The sequence below is a fragment of the Adiantum capillus-veneris genome, chromosome 9, assembly GCF_014529385.1.
Source record: "Adiantum capillus-veneris isolate H3 chromosome 9, ASM1452938v2, whole genome shotgun sequence".
Taxonomy (NCBI): Eukaryota; Viridiplantae; Streptophyta; class Polypodiopsida; order Polypodiales; family Pteridaceae; genus Adiantum; species Adiantum capillus-veneris.
In genome coordinates, this window is record NC_140939.1 from 135,260,107 (window position 1) to 135,280,730 (window position 20,624).

Genomic DNA, 20,624 nt, shown 5'->3' on the forward strand with positions numbered 1-20,624 from the left:
GTTTCTGAATTCTGTCACAAATCTTGCTTTTCATCAAGCCTACAACCAAATTCTTGAGCAACTCCCTTGGCTATAAACATTGCAGCCACTCTTCGAGGTTGTGTGCAACCAATCTTTCCTTTTTCTTTGTGTACTTCTTCTTTTGTTAGGTATTGTGTGACTTGTGTTTTTTTTAGTGATCTAGTTGGTTCTCCAATCTCATGGATTGCTCTAACTAGCTCATTTTTCATCTTGTAAATGGGAAGACTTTGTCTTTTCTTCTATATTGATAGCTTGACTGTTGGCAAAATGTTGATGCCTTACCAAATGCATCCTTCTTCCACTCTGGTATGTCCTACCCAGAGAGTCCTACACCATGAAGTTCTAGAGCTAATGTCACTCCCCTATTTCTTGCATGGGATCTTGGACGATTTAAATCCTTCGGGATAAAATTGTTGGTTTAAAGGCCTAAATAACCCCGTTTTGTACATTTTTATAATGTGAACCTGGACACATTTTTTTAAAGTCACTTATAATAAAAGTGGGAAAACCCAAAACTCAATTATTGAGTTTTTCCCAAAAACATGAGTTCTCTCTCTCTCCTTGCTTCGATCCCTAGCACTTCCTCTCTGCTACACTCCACCTCCTGCTTCTTTCCCCAATCGTGCACTACATCGCGACATGAACCTACCGGTACCTTCTGCTTCGCGCTTTTAATTGGTATCAGAGCCCTAGGGTTTCAAAACAGCCCTCTGCAGTCTGCTGGACAGCAAGTTAAAATTGCTCTCTCGTGATCAATTTTGCTTTTATCGCAAAGCCCCTTGCTTCCGGAGTCAAAAGGTCACCAAAACTGCCAAAACAACCCAAAACAAGCTGTTTTTAGGTCAAAATAGGCTGTTTTAAGGTCAAAACAGGTTATAACAGGTCTAAACAGCTATACGAAGGTGTACCAAAGTTGTGGGATCACATGTATTGATGTTTGTCGCGACAAATTGAGTGAAAATCTAAGTACGGGTGCTTGAAATTGCTCTTTTCAACTAAAATTTCATATTTGGACAGTTTCATTTAAAGAAATTGTGGTCTATCGTATGCAAAGTCTTGTGGTTGCTCCTATTTGCTGAAATGATCAGCCTATTGCATCTCTATTGTATACACACTTATGGTTGAATTAAAATGGCTTCTTCCTCTTCCGCATCTAACACTAAAAGTTTGATGGAAATCTAACGGTTCGATGGTCAAGACTTCGAGCTCTGGCAAGAACGCATGCAAGGTATCCTTTTCTTAAAGGATTGTGAAGATGCATTGGAAGAGAATAACCCGCTAGGTTTGTATAACAAAGAGTGGGCCACGTTGAATAAGAAGGCTATGGCCTACATCAAAATGGCTATCAATGATGACATTTTGACGGACATCAAGCGTTTGGACTTTGCTTATGCAATATGGCAAAAGCTAAAGTCCAATTATGAAAACACCACGCCTATGAACCAGGTATATTTGATGAAAAAGTTGGTGAATATGCAGCTTGATGGCTCGAAGTCAGCTTCTGAGCATTTGAGTGCTTTTACAGGTGTGTTGAGTCAATTGCAAGACAGTGGGCTTCAGCAATTTGATGATAAGCTGAAAGCTATTTTCTTGCTTATGACATTTCCAGATACTTGGGAAACCTTGGTTGTCTCCTTGAGCAACAGTCCCACCCTCGCGTATGGCGGTGTGAGAGGGTCTATTCTTAATGAAGAGATTAGAGGAAAGTCTAGTGGGGAAGGTGGCAGTTCCGCCTACAATGCAAGAGGTAGAAATCAAAAGCGCGATGCGGGCAACACGACTCAAAATAGAAGTAAGAGCAAGACAAGGATAAGGATGTCACTTGTTATCAATGTGGCAGGAAGGGTCACAAGAAACCCAATTGCAAGTATTTCAAGAAGAGTAGGAAAGGAAGAAGGAAACACAAGATAAGAAGAAGAAAGATGAGAAGAAAGGGGAAAAATCAGCAGGTGATTCCTCCAGGGATGCTGAGAATGCAAATGTATCCTCTAGTGTGGTCATTGAGGAGTTGTCGGACGTTAATGAAATCTTGGTTGCGGCTTCATGCCCCTTAGATTTGGTGATAGCTAATGCATAAGACATGCTTATCTCAAAGAAAGATGTCATTGATGCATTGCTCAGTGCTAATGATGGCCTATCCCAACCATGGATAGTGGATTCTGGTGCTTCATTCCATGTGACTCCATCTTTGGAGTGTTTTGCTACATATGCTGCAGGCAATTATGGCAAGGTGTACCTTGGTGATAATTTTGCTTGCAATATTGAGGGAATGGGTACTATGCATTTGGCTCTTAACAATGGTCAAGAGCTTGTGTTGAATGATGTCAGGTTTGTACCAGGCGTTAAGAAAAGTTTGTTATCAGTTGGCGAGTTAGATGCACATGGTTATACTACCATCTTTGTTGGGGGTTCATGGAAGTTGCTTAAGGGCTCTATGCTTGTTGCAAAAGGGTCTAAACGAGGTACTTTGTACTATCTTTGATGCAAAGCTTTGCCTGGCAAGTTTCTTGATGTTGCTGAAGTTGCTTCACACACGGAATTGTGGCATAAGAGACTTGGCCATATGAGCCAAAAGGATATTGATGTGCTTTCCTCTCTAAAGAGGGTTGATGTAAAAGGCAAAATCTTGGATTTTTGTAACGATTGTCTTTATGGAAAGCAAAAGAAATCTTCTTATTACTCTAGTGTCTCTCGCAAAGCTAAACCTCTTGATCTTATTCACTCCGATGTATGCACTATGCCTATTAAGTCTTTTGGTGGTGCATTGTATTTTGTTACATTCATTGATGACTGTACTAGGAGAGGATGGGTGTATTTGTTGAAAAGTAAGAGTGAGACTTTTAATGCTTTTAAGAAGTTTCATGCTTTTGTCGCTATGCAAAAGAGTACTAATGTTAAATGTCTCAGATTTGATAATGAAGGAGAGTATGTATCTGCTGACTTTCAGTGTTTTTGAGATTAAAATGGAATTAAAAGGGAGTTGATAGCCCTTTATGATCTGTCTTCTAATGGTGTGGTTGAGAGGTATAATCGTACTTTATGCAAGAGAGCGTGTTGCATGTTGTGCACCGCTAATCTTTCCCAAGAGTTTTGGGGGGAGGCATTGAAAACTGCAGTTCATATTTCCAACCGCTCTCCTAGTAGTACGCTAAAAAATGACATTCCATAGGAGGTTTGGTCTAGCAAACCTACCGCTTATGATCATTTGAGAGTATTTGGTTGCGAAGCTTTTGTTCATGTACGCAATGACTTGAGAACAAAGCTTGATATCAAGTCCATTAAAGGAGTCTTCCTAGGTTATGGGGAAGAAGGTCAAATGGGCTATAGAGTGTGGTTACCACAGTTTAGAAAGGTAATACGCAGTTGAGATGTAGTGTTCAATGAAGCAAAATTGCTTAAGAATGCTACAAAATCTGATGCTGACAAGAAAACAATCAAATTTCAGCCTTCCGTGCCACCCATTGATGTTGAAAAAGAGCCTCATGATGCATTACCGCAAGCTGAAATTGATAATCATCGGTTAACCATGAGCCAGAAGAGGTAGGACATGATTTTGATGCTCCTAATGAGAATGGACAGCCACCTGAATTGGCTGAAAATGATTTTCAACAGCATGATAGTGTTGAAAATAAGTTGCCTTATGATGTAGAACCGTTGCCTGAAAATGTAGATCATTGGGTACGCACGTCAACTCGTTTGAGAAGGCAACCGCAGAGATTTAACCCCTCTTTTGATCATGTAATGTTGACAGATGAGGGTGAACCTCTTACATATAAAGAGGCCAAATCATGTGAGTCAAGCAGTGAGTGGGAGCTTGCGATGCAAGAGGAAATGAAATCCTTGTATGCAAATGATACCTAGGATCTTGTGCCATTGCCTAAAGGAGAAAGGCTCTTCCTACCAAATGGGTATACAAGATTAAGATTGTGGATTGAAAACCCAAGTACAAGGCAAGATTGGTTGCAAAAGGATATGCGTAGAAAGAAGGAATTGATTTTCAAGAAATCTTTTCTCCTGTTGTAAAGCTTACAACTTTACTTGTCTTTTTTGCTCTTGTTGCGGTGCTTGATTTGGAATTGAATCAAATGGATGTAAAGATAGCGTTTTTGCATGGTGACATTGAAGAGGACATATACATGAAACAACCTGAAGGTTTTGTAGTTCCTACACGCGAGGAACTTGTATGCAAACTAAAAAGGGCTCTATATGGTTTGAGACAATCATCACGGTAGTGGTATAAGAAGTTTGACACTTTTATGTTGTCTCAGGGCTTTAAACGCAGCCATGCAGATCATTGTTTGTATACGAAAAGGGATGAAGATGGTAGTCCCATCATACTTGTTCTCTATGTTGATGACATGCTGCTTGCCGGGAAACATAAGACTAGTCTTGATGCTCTGAAACGTAGGCTAAATTTAGCATTTGCTATAAAAGATTTGGGTGATGCAGAGCATATTTTGGGCATGCGTATTAAAAGAGATAGAAAGCTAAAATTGTTGTTTTTATCTCAAGAAAGGTACATGGCAAAAGTACTTGACAGATTTAATATGGCTGATGCTAAGTCTCTTGAGGTACCTTTATCTCCATACACTAAGCTTAGCAAAGCAGATTGCCCAAAGGATGAGGCGGCATTGAAAGCAATGAAGGGAATCCCTTATGCATCAGCTTGTGGTTCTCTTATGTATGCTATGGTTGCCACTCGTCCCGACATTGCTTATGCAGTGGGAGTTGTTAGTCGATACATGTCGAATCCTGGCAAAGCGCATTGGGAAGCTGTCAAATGCATTTTGAGATATTTGAAAGGTACACAATCAAAGTGTATCTGTTATGGCAAAAGTGACTTAAAGTTGTAGGGATATTGTGATGCAGACATGGCAGGTGTGACATGGATACCATGAAATCTACCAGTGGAGGGTGACTATATTTCATGCTAAAGGCTTCAAAAGAGGCCATTTGGTTGGGCAGACTTGCAAAAGAACTTGGCATGCCTGCTCATACACCCGTGTTGGGTTGTGATAGCCAGAGTGCTATCTATTTAGTCACAAATTCCATGTTTCATGCGCGTACCAAACACATAAATGTGCGGTACCACTTCATACGTCAGGTATTGGAGGATGGTCTAGTCACCTTGACTAAGATCCATACCCTGCAGATGTTCTCACCAAGAGTCTTGCTAAGGCTCAACATGAGCATTGCATACAGCTAGTGGGAGTTGGTTAACTTAAAGGCGTCATTTATGTCTTTAAGTGGGAGGTTGTTGGATTAAAGGCCTAAATAACCCCATTTTGTACATTTTTATACTTTGTCCAGGTTCACATTGAACTAAACACATTTTTTTAAAGTCACTTATAATAAAAGTGGAAAAACCCAAAACTCAATTATTGAGTTTTCCCCAAAAATGTGAGCTCTCTCTCTCTCTCTCCTTGCTTCGATCCCTAGCACTTCCTCTCTGCTGTACTCCGCCTCCTGCTTCTTGTCCCAATCCTGCACTACATCGTGGCGTGCACCTCCCGGTACCTTCTGCTTTGCGCTTTCAAAAATCTCTTGGCTAAAGCGAATTGTGTCATTGCAGCTCTCTGAAGTGAACCATATCAATTTCTTATAATTTTCACATTTGGCACATCAATGGAGAACCTTGTTTTCCCTTTTAAGAAGGCTGGTTCATCCTCCTCGACCTCAAATTTTCAAGCTCCTGATCTCGAGCACCTTCGTCTTGCTATAAGAGTCTGATCCGCTAGCCTCATAATTGGGATAATCCGTCACATCTAAGACCATTAGCTGCTTAGTTTCCTATCTCCTAGGTGAACTCATTCTCTTTAGTTGTCGCCTAGCAAAGCCATTTGCATCCTCCTATGTCATGATAATCCCATAAAACCCTTTGCAATCCGTTGAAGACTAATTCATACTAGAGGGATTAGATTCCTCATCCAAAGAGCTGAAGACCTTGCCCCATCTTTTGGTCCACCTCACTCATGGAAAGGCTAATTTAATATATTCCCAGCCATAAATTTGTAACTCTTGATCTTTCTTTTTACAACATCTTTAATTGCATTAGTAATCATACGTGTGGCAATTTATGACACATGTAAAATCCCTTCCTTTTGATCACGAAAGCCCCCAAGTTATACAAAGCATCCGCGATCTATGGTCTGTAAAACTCTACATCTCAAGCTTTTGTGACTGATGTTCTTTTGAAGAGCTAGGTTTCTATCATCTCAATCCCACTCGCTCCCATCTCTACGTCCATCAATATCATCGTCACTACCAGTATATCCATTATATCTATCCCTGCAACCATCATGCTCTTTGTGAGTCCTTTGATCCATCATCCATGTGGCTATGATCCCTTCCATATCATGGTCTCTTCATCTCTCATGCCTTCTCTCATTCCATCATGTCTATTGTAGCCTTCATCGTTGTGTCGATCATGTCTACCTTGGTATGCATCATTGTGTGGATCATGTTACTACGATCATCATCTCTTTTGTGACTTCTACCTTCGTTTTGACTGTGGTGTTCAATTTTGCTAGCATGTCTACCATGACTAGTTTCTTTTGTGTTGTTTCTCTCTTTCAACTTAGTCTCATGATCAAGCTACTTTTGTAGATCTGTGATTCTCCCTCTATCATCATCCCTTTAAAGTATTAAGAAAATATATATTTCCAAGCTTCTTCGTCCCATGATATAATCATCTGCTCTTCGCCCCTGCACCCTAGCTTTTGGCCTTCTCCCCGTGCTCGCCGTCGCAGACACTCGATCTTACGAAGGTTATAATTTGTTCTATCTAATTAACGCACTGCCTTCCATAGAGCCATTCTCCCTGAGGAACCGTCCTGAGAAATCATGTTGTTTTTCCCTCTAAAAGCAATTCTGCAGACATGCATGGATAAATACACGGGCCGTCGGAGGATCAAAGATCTGTAGAATTTTATAAGCCCGATCGCTTCCATTTCAAAATTCTGGCTGCTTCTTCTCATCACCTTCTGGTTGCTTCTTCTCATCACCTTCCTGCCTTCGGCTTTCGGAGCCAAGTGCCTTTCATAGCTGCCATCTTTTCGACGGCTAATAATTATTTGGTTATCCTAAGACGCTTCGCCTTTTTCTTTTGAGCCACTTGGCACAACAATAACCCTTTGATCGAATCTACTACGTTACGCTTAATAATGAATTTTTGGTAGCAAAACGATAACAACAAGACTTTGGTTTAGCTTGCAAAAGAGCAAAGTCGTCTGAGCGTGCAACTAGTTGCGCTTCGATGCCGCAACAGCTCCTCCAACAGAAGCATCTACAGTGCAGACTTATCACCCGATGGCAGTTCTTCTATCACTGATTTGCTCAAGTGGGGTTTTGTGTTGGATGTGCAAAGCTTTTCCATCCCCAAGGGCCTCTTTGAAGACACCGTTTTCCACATATTCGACATTCAAAAGGACCACCCTCTCTAGCTTCTCCAATTTTGCCTCAGAGCCTACCAGAGATGGCCTGCCCTCCATATCCCCACCTGGTCCGACATCCATGTCCCCCACATCTATGCCCAAGACACCTTCACATATGTCCAACGTGGAGGTACCCTGCTTGAAAAGACCCATGCTTATAGAAGCCATTCCAATGCTCACAAACAGAATTCAAAGATGCCATCCACCAAGCATTTTCATCAGCTACTGCAGATACTAATGTGCCTAGAAGAGATACTTCTCTATATTTGTCTAAACCTTAGAGAAGCATCGAGACTGTATATGGAACTTTGTCAATGGTTGCCTCCATCCACAAGTTCATGCAAAAGCATGCATCCTTGCCTGAGAAAGAGAAGGTGATCGTTGATTGTTTTGGAAAGAATCAATACATGAATAATTTGTTTTTTCACTTACAAATATTAAGAGCGAGGGATTTGGCTCCCTCCATCGTACTCGAGGGTTTCTTTAGTATTAGTAGATGGAAGAATTGATCATGCAAGCCTTCAAACACTAGAGGCAACCAGGGAAGCCTTTGCTCAGAAAGAGGTCTCTTACCACTGTCTTGATTCGCAAAGAAGCATTGCCACCCTCAACATGTACAAAGGTACACAAGTTTGCCTTGAAAGGAGCTACTTGGATAACCAATTATAGCCTCTTATTTTAGAGCTTGACACTTCTTTCAACAAGGTACTGCATGAAATTCTTTTTTGGGACATCGATGGTTGGCATACAGTAGGGACGTATAAATTATTTTTCACATTCATCACCACTAGAGTGAGCCACGTGGAGGGGCCAGTTAAGGCTTGCTATATTTACTTGCTCGGTCTAAAATCTTTTTCTCAAAGAAGAATAGAGGATGATCTACATAGCGTAATCCCAAAACGCCACTGTAGATTGCTACTAAGGCACGTGATGAAGGCAATGATATTTGTGTTAACCTGTTTTGTGTGTGACAGAAAGGGCATATATTCACAACAATGGACGATTCGACTGCACAACCAGGACTCCAGCTCGACAACATTGCAAGGTTCGTTATCTACATCCAATTCCCCATGCCTATGTGTTTGCTTAAATGCTTGGGGTAGGACACAACTTTCGTTTCTTATACTTTTTGGAGAGACCACAGGGCCAACTCTCCACCATACTTTTGTATGGCACTTCTGCATGACGTGCACTGTAGAATTAGCATTTTCACTTTGCGTCTGACTGCAAGATGAAATGTTTAACTATTCACATTGCTTTTATGTAGCTTGACTCAACATTGGGCTCTGGCTTGCACAGTTGAACGACACATGTACACGATTATCAAGTGGGTAGTGCAATTCAATTTTTATAGTATGTTGATGCTTGTCTATTTTTTGCGACAGTAATCACAACCAACTAACCAAGTAATCAACTCCATTCCAAAATCTATCAGATTATGTACGACAAATGCCCACCAAGCAAGATTAGTTTCTTTTTCAAAATGGGTAGCAAGTACTAGGAGCTAGGGGAAATTCAAAAAATCCCTCATTAGGAGAGTATATACGATCTAGGGTGGAGAGAAGGGATGCGAGCAATGATCGCGCAAGTGGGTGATTTGGAGAATAGCGAATGCTGAGGAGGCCGCACGGGGCGGTAGTGGGGGGGGGGGGGGGGGGGGGGGGGGGGGGGGGGGGGGGGGGGCAGAAGTCTCACAAGTGGGAGGTGGAGGGGGAACCGTAATTTCAAAAATAATAATTTAATGTGCATTATTTCTAACACACGAGCGTAGATGCGCTTGTGGTCTAGAGCAGCTCAAATAGGGTGGATCTCTACTACATGCGCATGTTCGAATCCCCCATCCTTTTTTAGTCGAGGGTAGAGGTGAGTGTCTAGGGATATGAGTTCCAAAGGATGATTCGGAGGAATTTTGTAACCAATGAATAAAACAGAGCATGAGCGAGCAGGAGAGTAATGTTGATTAAACTGAATGCTTCAAAATAATGTGTGCAAGCAAGGTTGAAAGAGAGGGAGAGATATCACTTTCTGAAGAAAATAGGAATGATAGCTTGCTAACACATAATGAGTCTTAAGACGTTATGAAATTGAAATTGAGTTATGAAAATTTAAAAGATTTGAGTGTTGAAATGGTCTATATGATACATATCACTAACATTGGGGCTACCATCGTTTTTTTTTGCCATACTTACAATTGTGAGTGGATGTCAAAGGTGAGCCAATTCAGAAGATTCCTTACGCACTATTCTTGAGTTGAGGTCATGACAACAAGGATTGCTTGATTCCACTCGTCTTACTTTTTCCAACGGATACAAGCGCTTCCCTGCTTTCTTGGATAATCTCTTTGAAGTTATCCGTTAAGAGGTCGTTTTTCAAAGACGCATCACTTCCTAGACGAGGCTACCATCATGTTCCTCGATGAATTCCTTAGGAATGATAGCTTGCTAACACATAATGAGTCTTAAGACGTTATGAAATTGAAATTGAGTTATGAAAATTTAAAAGATTTGAGTGTTGAAATGGTCTATATGATACATATCACTAACATTGGGGCTACCATCGTTTTTTTTTGCCATACTTAGAATTGTGAGTGGATGTCAAAGGTGAGCCAATTCAGAAGATTCCTTGCGCACTATTCTTGAGTTGAGGTCATGACAACAAGGATTGCTTGATTCCACTCGTCTTACTTTTTCCAACGGATACAAGCGCTTCCCTGCTTTCTTGGATAATCTCTTTGAAGTTATCCTTTAAGAGGTCGTTTTTCAAAGACGCATCACTTCCTAGACGAGGCTACCATCATGTTCCTCGATGAATTCCTTGTTTCTTCATTAGGCGGCACAATATTGGCAAGTTTTCTCTTTGGGAAAAGCTGCCTCCTCCATCACATCCCTATATTGAGATTGTTTTATAACCACGTCAATCATGAACATTGTACTTGCACTAAAAAAGCAAGAGAGAACAATTTATGCACAAGCAAGGCAATCAAATTTGCACCCATGAACACGTGTACATGGGCCATGCTTTGAAGAATGTTGAATCAAGGAGCTACAATTGCAAACCATGCACAAAGATATTGATAGATGGCAGGTTTTACCAGGTGGGGTGATTAGAGAGAGATAGAAGAAATTGTTGGAAATAGGATGTCATTAAATATCTAATATCTAACCAACCCAAATTATTTTCTCATATTAAACTGATCATTTATATGCAATAATAAACGCGGACAAGGGTTAGAATATAGACATGTGCTTCCGGAGCTATTTCAACACGGGGCCAATGGTAAAGGGGCCCAAATGAGAGATGGTATGTCAAAGAGCAAGGTTAACTAATGAATCTTAAAAGACCCTAGGGTTAGCTTCATTAAATACCTCCAATGGTCAGTGTTAAAAGTCCTTTGACATTAAGCAAACTAGGGCTGAGCTTGAGGTGGGAACCCGACCTAAACTTCAGCAAGCTAGGGTTGTGCTTGAGGTGGGAACCTTAAGCAAGCTAGGGTTGTGCTTGAGGTGGGAACCCAACCTAAACTTAAGCAACCTAGGGTTGTGCTTGAGGTGGGAACTCCACCTAAGGTGCTTGTCATGCTTCATGACTAAGGTACTTGAGGTACTTGTCACATTTAATGAGGAAGTTGCTTGAGAAGCTTCCTATGCATGGGGGGTAAGATGCTTGAGTCAAAAAGAGAACCTACACACTTAATGAGGAAGTTGCTTGAGAAACTTCCTATGCATAAAAATCTCAAAGTTAGGGGAATTCTAAAAGAGCACATGGGATACATGTCAGACTCTCACTAAGCTTAGCCACATGGTGTGCTTGAATGTTATTGGTTGGGCTAAAGAGGGGTCCAATGAGCTTCTACTTCCATCTAACAAATATCTAGATATTTTCAAGCTCTCTCTCTCTCTCTAAGGGATAATTAGGACACTTATCAAAAGACTACCCATGTACTTGACTGCATGCTGCATGTGATTGGCCAGGGGGAGAGGGGTCCAATGAGCTTGCAACATGCAGAAAGGTCACCACTCGCCCAAAGCAAGGAGGGGGGGTGCTAGGGGGATATACTCCACACACACACTCATTTGGAAAGCCATTCTCACTTGGTGAAAGTTGAGGAACACCACCTCCTTCTCCAAGCTTGTGAGAGTGAAAACCTACACCAATACTCTTGGCTATGGAATGCAAATCCAACCAAGAGTCATGCTTCAATGCTTAAGCTTGCCATCTTCTCCATCTTTATTACTATGCTATTATGTATGCTAGCAAGAAGAGTAATGATAAGTAAGGAACTATTTCTTTCTCCTATGGAATGTTTCTTCTTCCTCTTCCCTATCCTCATTCCCCACTAGCTCTCTCCACCTTCGAAGGTGTTTGAGGCCTTGGGACTGAGGCTCGGGATAGTTAATGTTTTCTTCAAGTTTATGTTATGCTTGTGATTCATGAAGCATTCCATCTTCATTACATCACCTAGGTTACAAGGAACACAAAGATTGTATTGTACCAAGTCTCTCTTGATGGGAGAAACTATAATACAAATGCCTTTTGGAGGGGGGACGGGCTCCATATGAATCCAGTCATCAACTATTGTCATGTTCTCTAAACTCTCTCTCTTGCAAAAGTATTGTCCATGCCAAGTTAATTAAGTACCATATTTATGTTGCTACCGTCAATTAAGTTCAATCGCTATGCTCACAAACAAGCTTTTGAGATGGGAGATGCTGTAACTGTTGATGCCGCTTTCAAGGGACAGCAAGACTTCGTTACTCCCTTGATTGGGAAGTTGAGGCTTCATGTCCAAAGCTATGTAGACAAAGAAGACTTCTTCATCTCTCCTCTCTAACATGAGGATGCTATCCTAGGGATACCATGGTTCAATCGCATGGCTGCCAACATGAAGTTCCCTAAAAGGAGAATCTACTTCACCTACAGAGGAAAGAATATGTATATAGATGCTAATGAGTCTGGTCATACTATACCACTTGTAAATCCTCTCGCCCTTGATAAATCAATGAAAAGCTCAGTTTATGCGTACATGATTTTTGTCAAAGAATCCCTAAAAGGTCCTAATGTTTCATCAAAGGTGAATGGTACGAATCAAGAAGAGTTAGACTTCTCTAACTTTCTAAAAGGATTTCAAGATGTGTTCCTTGATGATATCCCTATGGACTTACCTCCAAAATGAGGGGATGATGACCATCGAATTGAGCTCCTATCAGGAAGCTCACCGCCTAACAAACCTCCCTATCGAGTTTCACAAGCTCAACAAGAGGAGATCATGAGGCAAGGACAAGAATTGGTAGACAAAGGAATGGTGAGGCCTAGCTCCTCTCCCTTTTGCTCTCCGGTCCTCTTAGTGCAAAAGAAAGATGGTACATACCGCATGTGTGTGGACTATCACGCACTAAACCATATCACTATTAAAAATAGATTTCCCGTACCACGGGTAGAAGATATGTTTGATAAGCAACAAGGATCTACCTACTTCAGTAGGATTGACCTTAAAAGTGGCTAACATCAAATAAGGATAGTGAATGAAGATATCCTAAAGACCGCGTTTCGTACAACGTTTGGTCTTTATGAATATCTAGTCATGCCTTTTGGCTTCACTAATGCAGCAGCTACATTCAATCGATTAATGGAGAAAATTTTTAGACCCTACCGCAAATTCACTGGAGTGTTTTTTGATGATATCATCATCTATCCTCCAATTCCTCGGAGGAACACAAGCAACATCTCCAAGTGATTTTTCAAGCATTAAGGGAGAATAAGCTTTTTCTCAATCAAAAGAAAAGCGAATTTTTCCTTTGAGAGATTCAATACTTAGGTCATATTATCTCTCGAGATGGTATCCATATGGATCCATCAAAGTTGGAGGTAATAAAAGCATGGCCTAATCAAGAAGCTTTATTGGTATATGTGCATACTTTAGACGCTTCATAGAAAAATTCTCTCAAATAGCAGGACCATTACATGACTTAACAAAGAACTTCGTTAAGTATTCATGGACTGCTAAGGAGCAAAGTGCTTTTGACAAGCTCAAAGAGAGTCTTATCTCCCAACCTGTCTTTATGCTTTCGGATCTCTCAAATCCATTTGAGGTCCAATGTGATGCTTGTGGTGATTGCCTTGGAGCAGTCTTGCTTCAAGAAGGGCATGCCATAGCATATGAGATCCGAAGGCTCAACACGGATGAATTGGTCTTAGGCATTTATGAGAAAGAGTTGTTAGCTGTTCTACATGCCCTAGACACATGGAAGCACTATCTATTGGGGACTCCATTCATCTTACGAACAGACCATCAAAGTCTCAAGTACTTCATGACGCAATGACCAGTAATTTTTGGAAAGGTCTCTTCGAAAATCTAGATACAAGATTGAATTTCTCTTTGGCCTGTCACCCACAAATGGATGGCCAAAGTGAGATAGCCAATCTTACGATTCTTGATCTACTAAAGACCTATGTTACAGAAGTAGATCAACGCTCATAATGGGAAAAGTACTTACCTCTTGTAGAGTATGCGTGTAATAATACTATCCATACTTCTACGGGAAAAGCACCTTTTGAAATCATAGAGGGAAGACCTTAAAGTCCCTTGCTACTTAAAGTACATGGGAAGATCTTTGCTGTCGATGAGTATAACCGTGACCAGCAAGCATCTTTTCAAAAAAATAAGGAGGCTATATCCATCTCCCAACTAAGGCAAAAAGCTGTTGCTGACAAGCACAGAAGGGCCTTAACATTCAAAGAAAATGATTGGGTCTTACTTAAGTTTCCTAAGGCTCGATTGAGGCAAATGATGGGCAAAAATCCTACAGGCCATCAAAAGTATTATGCTAAACTAGCAAAAAGATACTATGGTCCTTTTCAAAATTTGAAGCCAATTAATGAGGTGTCTTATTAACTCAAGTTACCTAACCATTGGCTCATAATCAATGCTTTTCATGTGAGCCTACTCAAGCCCTACAAAGGAGAGCCTCCAAATGAACCAATTATTGAAGACCCTCCCAAAATCAAAGATCAAGAAGAGGTACTACAACCCAAATCTATCCTTTAGTATGAAGACAAGGTACTACGACAGGGTAAGCTTATCCAACGGTATCTTTTTAAGTTCAAAAATTATCCTTTTGAAGATGTTAGATGGATGCAAGGAATCCACCTTAAGGATAGTATGAACCTTGTCAACACTTACAATGCTACATTAGAGTAACCAAATGTACATGTTTCTTTTAAATGATCAATGTTTTTGTCTTATAAGACAAATTCTCTCTTTATTGTGCACAAATTTAAGTAGTATGCATACTAAGAATCATGTTTGGGATGACGACGTCTCTCAAACACCATGTAGAATTTGTCACGCTACTTGGGAGGATGAAATGGACTAAAGAGCAGACATGCTTGCAACAGCTATGTCTCCCAAGCTTGCGGCAGCTATGTCTCCCAAGCACCAAATGGATTAGTCATCCATCTTGGAATGATGTCGTAGGGTAAAAAGGATCCTCTACCTGCTAAGATAAATTGACTAATGACTATGACTTTATCTCTTTTACCTCATAGTCGAGGACGACTATGATTTCAAGAGAGAGGTAATGTCATTAAATATCTAATATCTAGCCAACCCAAATGATTTTCTCATATTAAACCGATCATTTAAAATGGGATAATAAACGGGAACAAGGGTTAGAATATAGACATGTGCTTACGTATCTATCTCAACACGGGGCCAATGGTAAAGGGGCCCAAATGAGAGATGGTATGTCAAAGAGCAAGGTTAACTAATGAATCTTAAAAGACCTTAGGGTTAGCTTCATTAAATACCTCCAATGGTCAGTGTTAAAAGTCCTTTGACCTTAAGCAAACTAGGGCTGAGCTTGAGGTGGGAACCCGACCTAAACTTAAGCAAGCCAGGGTTGTGCTTGAGGTGGGAACCCAACCTAAACTTAAGCAACTTAGGGCTGTGCTTGAGGTGGGAACTCCACCTAAGGTGCTTGTCATGCTTCATGACTAAGTTACTTGAGGTACTTGTCACATTTAATGAGGAAGTTGCTTGAGAATCTTCCTATGCATGGGGGGTAAGATGCTTGAGTTAAAAGAGAACCTATACACTTAATGAGGAAGTTGCTTGAGAAACTTCCTATGCATAAAAATCTCAAAGTTAGGGGAATATTAAAAGAGCACATGGAACACATGTCAGACTCTCACTAAGCTTAGCCACATGGTGTGCTTGAATGCTATTGGTTGGGCTAAAGAGGGGTCCAATGAGCTTCTACTTCCATCTAACAAATATCTAGATATTTTCAATCTCTCTCTCTCTAAGGGGTAAGAAGGACACTTGTCAAAACACTACCCATGTACTTGACTGCATGCTGCATGTGATTGGCTAGGGGGAGAGGGGTCCAATGAGCTTGCAACATGCAGAAAGGTCACCACACTCCCAAAGCAAGGAGGGGGGGTGCTAGGGCGATACACTCCACAAACACACTCATTTGGAAAGCCATTCTCACTTGGTGAAAGTTAAGGAACACCACCTCCTTCTCCAAGCTTGTGAGAGTGAAAGCCTACACCAACACTCTTGGCAATGGAATGCAAATCCAACCAAGAGTCATGCTTCAATGCTTAAGCTTGCCATCTTCATTACTATGCTATTATGTATGCTAGCAAGAAGAGTAATGATAAGTGAGGAACTATTTCTTTATCCTATGGAATGTTTCTTCTTCCTCTTCCCTATCCTCATTCCCCGCTAGCTCTCTCCACCTTCGAAGGTGTTTGAGGCCTTGGGACTGAGACTGAGGCTTGGGATAGTTAATGCTTTCTTCAAATTTATGTTATGCTTGTGATGCATGAAGCTTTCCATCTTCATTGCATCACCTAGGTTACAAGGAACACAAAGGTTGTATTCTACCAAGTCTCTCTTGATGGGAGAAACTATAATACAAATGCCTATTGGAGGAGGGACCGGCTCCATATGAATCCGGTCCTCAACTATTGTCATGTTCTCTAAACTCTCTCTCTTGCAAAAGTATTGTTCATGCCAAGTTAACTAAGTACCATATTTATATTTCTATCGTGAATTAAGTCCAACCGCTATGCTCACAAAGAATCTCTCAAAAGTGCTTCACCTAATTTCCTAATTCCGCTACTCTCAAAGTTCATAGGCAATTTCCATTACATAGGATTGTAGGGAAACACACACAGCCTTGAGAAGACGAAGGAAGCTCAAGGAACACAACAGAGAGTATGCATTGCTTAGTGCACAATGAAAGATAAGATAGCCCTAGAGTGATGGACGTATATACAATGCACAGGGGGGAAAACCTCCTTATGAGGGGAAAAATGCCCTGACTGTCCTAAGTGTATTTACACACATCACTACCATATGTATATGGTAACAAAACCCCCCCCTAGGGGTGATGTGGTGAACAAGATCTGGCACCTAAAGTCTAGGTAAAGTGCCATGCTTTAAGGACATGATTAATTCACAAAGGGAAGTAAGCCCAAAACTTTGCAAAAAGTTTCCAAATTCTCATGAGACAATGCCTTTGTGAAAAGATCTGCGAGGTTGTCTTGTGTTGGCACATAAGCCAAGCTGATCTCTCCTGTTGAGAGTGTCTCATCAATGTGCTTTGTGAGAGCATGAAGAACTAGGTTCCTGACAACTACCAATACACTCTGTCTGTCAGTGTAGATGATGTTGGCAGTGTCTTGTCCAACATTCAACTTAGCCATAAGGCGTATGAACCATACACACTCAATCGTAGCTGTGAAGATTTCCCTGTACTCAGCCTCACAACTGAAGTGGCCACAGTAGGTTGTTTCTGCTCAACCGTGATATGCATGAACTCACGAGCATGAAACAAAAACCACTTGTGGACACTCGCGTGTCATAAAAAGAAGACCAATCTGAGTCCGAAAAAGTATGTAAATCTGGCAGCAATGACCCCCTTTGGGATTAAAAAAACCCCCAAGTTGTAAAGTTCCATTCAAGTAGCAAAAGATCCACTTAACAGTCTGCCAATGCTTAGACCCTAGGCTATGCATAAATCTGCTCACCTATGAGATTGCAAATTAAATATCCGGCCTCGTATTGCATACATAAATAAGGCATCCAACAACATTTTGGTAAAAAGTGACATAGGCAGGATCACCAACATCATTAAGACTCAAGTATTTCCACGGGAGTGGCAATAGGCTTGTAGTCCTCAAGTCCAAACTTACATAGCAATGTCTCTATGTAATGTGTTTGAGACAAGGAAATACCACCATCACACTGCTTAAACTGTATCCCAATTATTGATGCAACATCCCCAAATCTTTTATCTTGAAAGTAGCATTCAAATCAGCCAACTTCTTATTGGAACCAATGATCAAACAATCATCCACATATAGAGCGACAATGAGAAGTACATCACCCTCATGCTTTACATACAAAGTGCTTTCTATTGGACTATTACAAAAGCCTCGTTTGAGTGTCAACTTTTTCATATTAAGCACAATGATACTGTTTCAACCCCATACAAATCGTTCTTACATTTGCACACTTTATCCTCTTGTCCTTTCTTGACAAAAACGCAAGGCTATGTTATATAAACTTCCTTAAATATGTCATCATTCAAGAAAGCAGTAACAATGTCTGATTGATATGCATCCCATCCAAAATGAGCTGCCAATACACATAGAAAACAAAAATTAGTCATACGACAAGTAGAAGCAAAAGTCTCATCATAATCTATGTCTTTCTGTTGTGCATAACTTTTTGCAACAAGTCGAGCCTTGTAGTGATCAATCTCACCATTCGGCTTACGTATCAACTTGTAAAACCACTTGTACCAATGGCCTTCTTGCCAGGAGGCAAATCACATAAAGTCCATGTGTCATTTTCTATAAGTGCATCATAATTTTTTGAATTTTGTGCTTCATCAAAAGACAGAGGTTCCTCTACATCACATAAGCTAGAAACAGCCAAAGCATAACAATCTGATGCATAAGATGCATGGCAAGAACCTGGACGAGTACGACTAGACAAAGGTGCCTCAAATTTATAAAGTATGCACCATCCATTTTGGCATACCTCTAGCTTGCTCATTCTCAGCCCTTTCCACATCAACTACAATATGTACATCTACATGAGAAATAGGCTAATCCGTAACATTGTCAAAAACCCCCATAGGCTGTACATTTGCCTCATTGGAATTTACATTTAAGTTTTCACCATTGAAAAGAGGCAATAAACTGTCATAAATGTCCTATGAGCTCACATTACTGTCTCTAGTACATGACAGCAAAGGCTGAACAGAATCTTCCACAAACACAACATCACGTGAAACCAAGATACACTTTGTTTGTGGATGGTATAACTTGTAACATTTGCTTTGGGTACTATAACCAATAGAAATACATTTGATAGCCTTATCATGATTTCTATTATGCCATGCTTCATATGGAGCTCATAGGAGTCATAGACTGCAAAACTTTTTTAGGACACCTGTTAAGTACATAAGTAGCACACATGATAGCCTCAAGCAAAAATGCATGTGGAAAAGCTTGACTCTTGACCATACATCATGCCATCTCCGTAAGCGACCTATTTTTCCTTTCAGCAATACCATTTTGTTGAGGTGTATCGGCAATGTACATTGGTTTTGTATCCCACGCCTGGCAAGAAATGCATTAAATTCATGAGACATGTCATAATCATCAATATCTAATTCTCCTAAATGATTTTCTCATGTTAAACTGATCATTTAATATGGAGAAGTACCAGGGGAGAAAAAGCTAGAATATTTGTTAAGCTAACAGACTGGCCACAATAGGGATCCAAAGGAGGGAAAATAGGAATTCAAAAAGGGGGCCATTTGCAAAAGAGCAATGTGCACAAATGGGCTTAAAAGACCCTAAGGTTCAGCCCATTAAGACTTCCAAAATGCTAAGGTTCCAAAATTCAAAGGTTATGCCCAAAGGTCAAACATTAGGAAAATTGGATGCTTTGTGTGTGTCCCAAAAGTCTTCAACCATCCCTACGTAGGAGGGGGCGAGCCCTAGAAGTAGGAGATGACAGAGAAACTCACACACACACACAAGCTCCCTTTACACAAAGGGAATGAGGGACACATGTCAGCTCCCTAGCCCAGATGCCCACAAGGTGTACTCAATTCCTATTGGATGGCCTTGGAGGTGAATCAATAAGAATTAAACTAGAGTAAATCTAGTTTAACTAATTTAAAAACACTTAATAAAAGAACCAATAAGAATTAAGCTCTTTAGAAGACTATTGGACAGTCTCCCAAGGGGTCCAATGAGCATTCAGCAGCCCAATGGCTTGCTTGATTCCTATTGGCCAAAAGGCAAAGGGGTCCAATGAGAGTTTACTTGAGATAAGTAATTACCTAAAGCTCTCACAAAAGGGAAAAGGGGAACACATGTCAGAAGACTATCACTTATGCTGCTTAATTTCCATTGGCTAGGCATGGGGAGGTCCAATGAGGTGTGAGGATGAGCAAATAGCAAGAGGGGTCGACCAAGAGAGAGAGGGGGCTGATTTTTGCGAGGATTATCACACACACACTGACACAATCTCATGTGTGAAGCAAAAAAGACTCTCTCTCCTTCTCAAGATTTAATGGAAAGGTTACCACCTACTCCAAGCTTGTGAGAAGGGAGGCCTACACCAACAACTCTTTGCTTTGTGATGCAAATCCAACCAAGAGCCAAGCTTCAATGCATGCCCATCTCCTCTACCATGCTAATTACTAAGCTAAGCTATGCTAATATGAGTGATTATGTGAGGAGATGTACATCTTTCTCGTAAGAATACTCCTTCTTCCTCTCAATCTACTCTCATACCCCACTAGCTCTCACCATCTTCGAAGGTGTGTGAGGTCTTGGGTCTGAAACCGTGAGGGAATATGTTGTGTTTGATAAGTGTTTTGCTTAGTGCATGAAGTTTCCATCTTCATTGCACTAGTTAGTATTGAAGGAACACAAAGAATTGTATTGTAAAATGTCTCTCTTGATGGAAGAAACCATAATACAAAGCCTTTTGGACGGGGGACCGGCTCCATGCAAATCCGGTCCTCAACTGTTGTCAATTTCTTAATTTCTCTCTCTTTTGAAGTATTGTTAATGCTATCTAACTAGGTGTTACACTTTTTGTTGCTCTCTCCATCCAAGCACTCTTGTTATTCT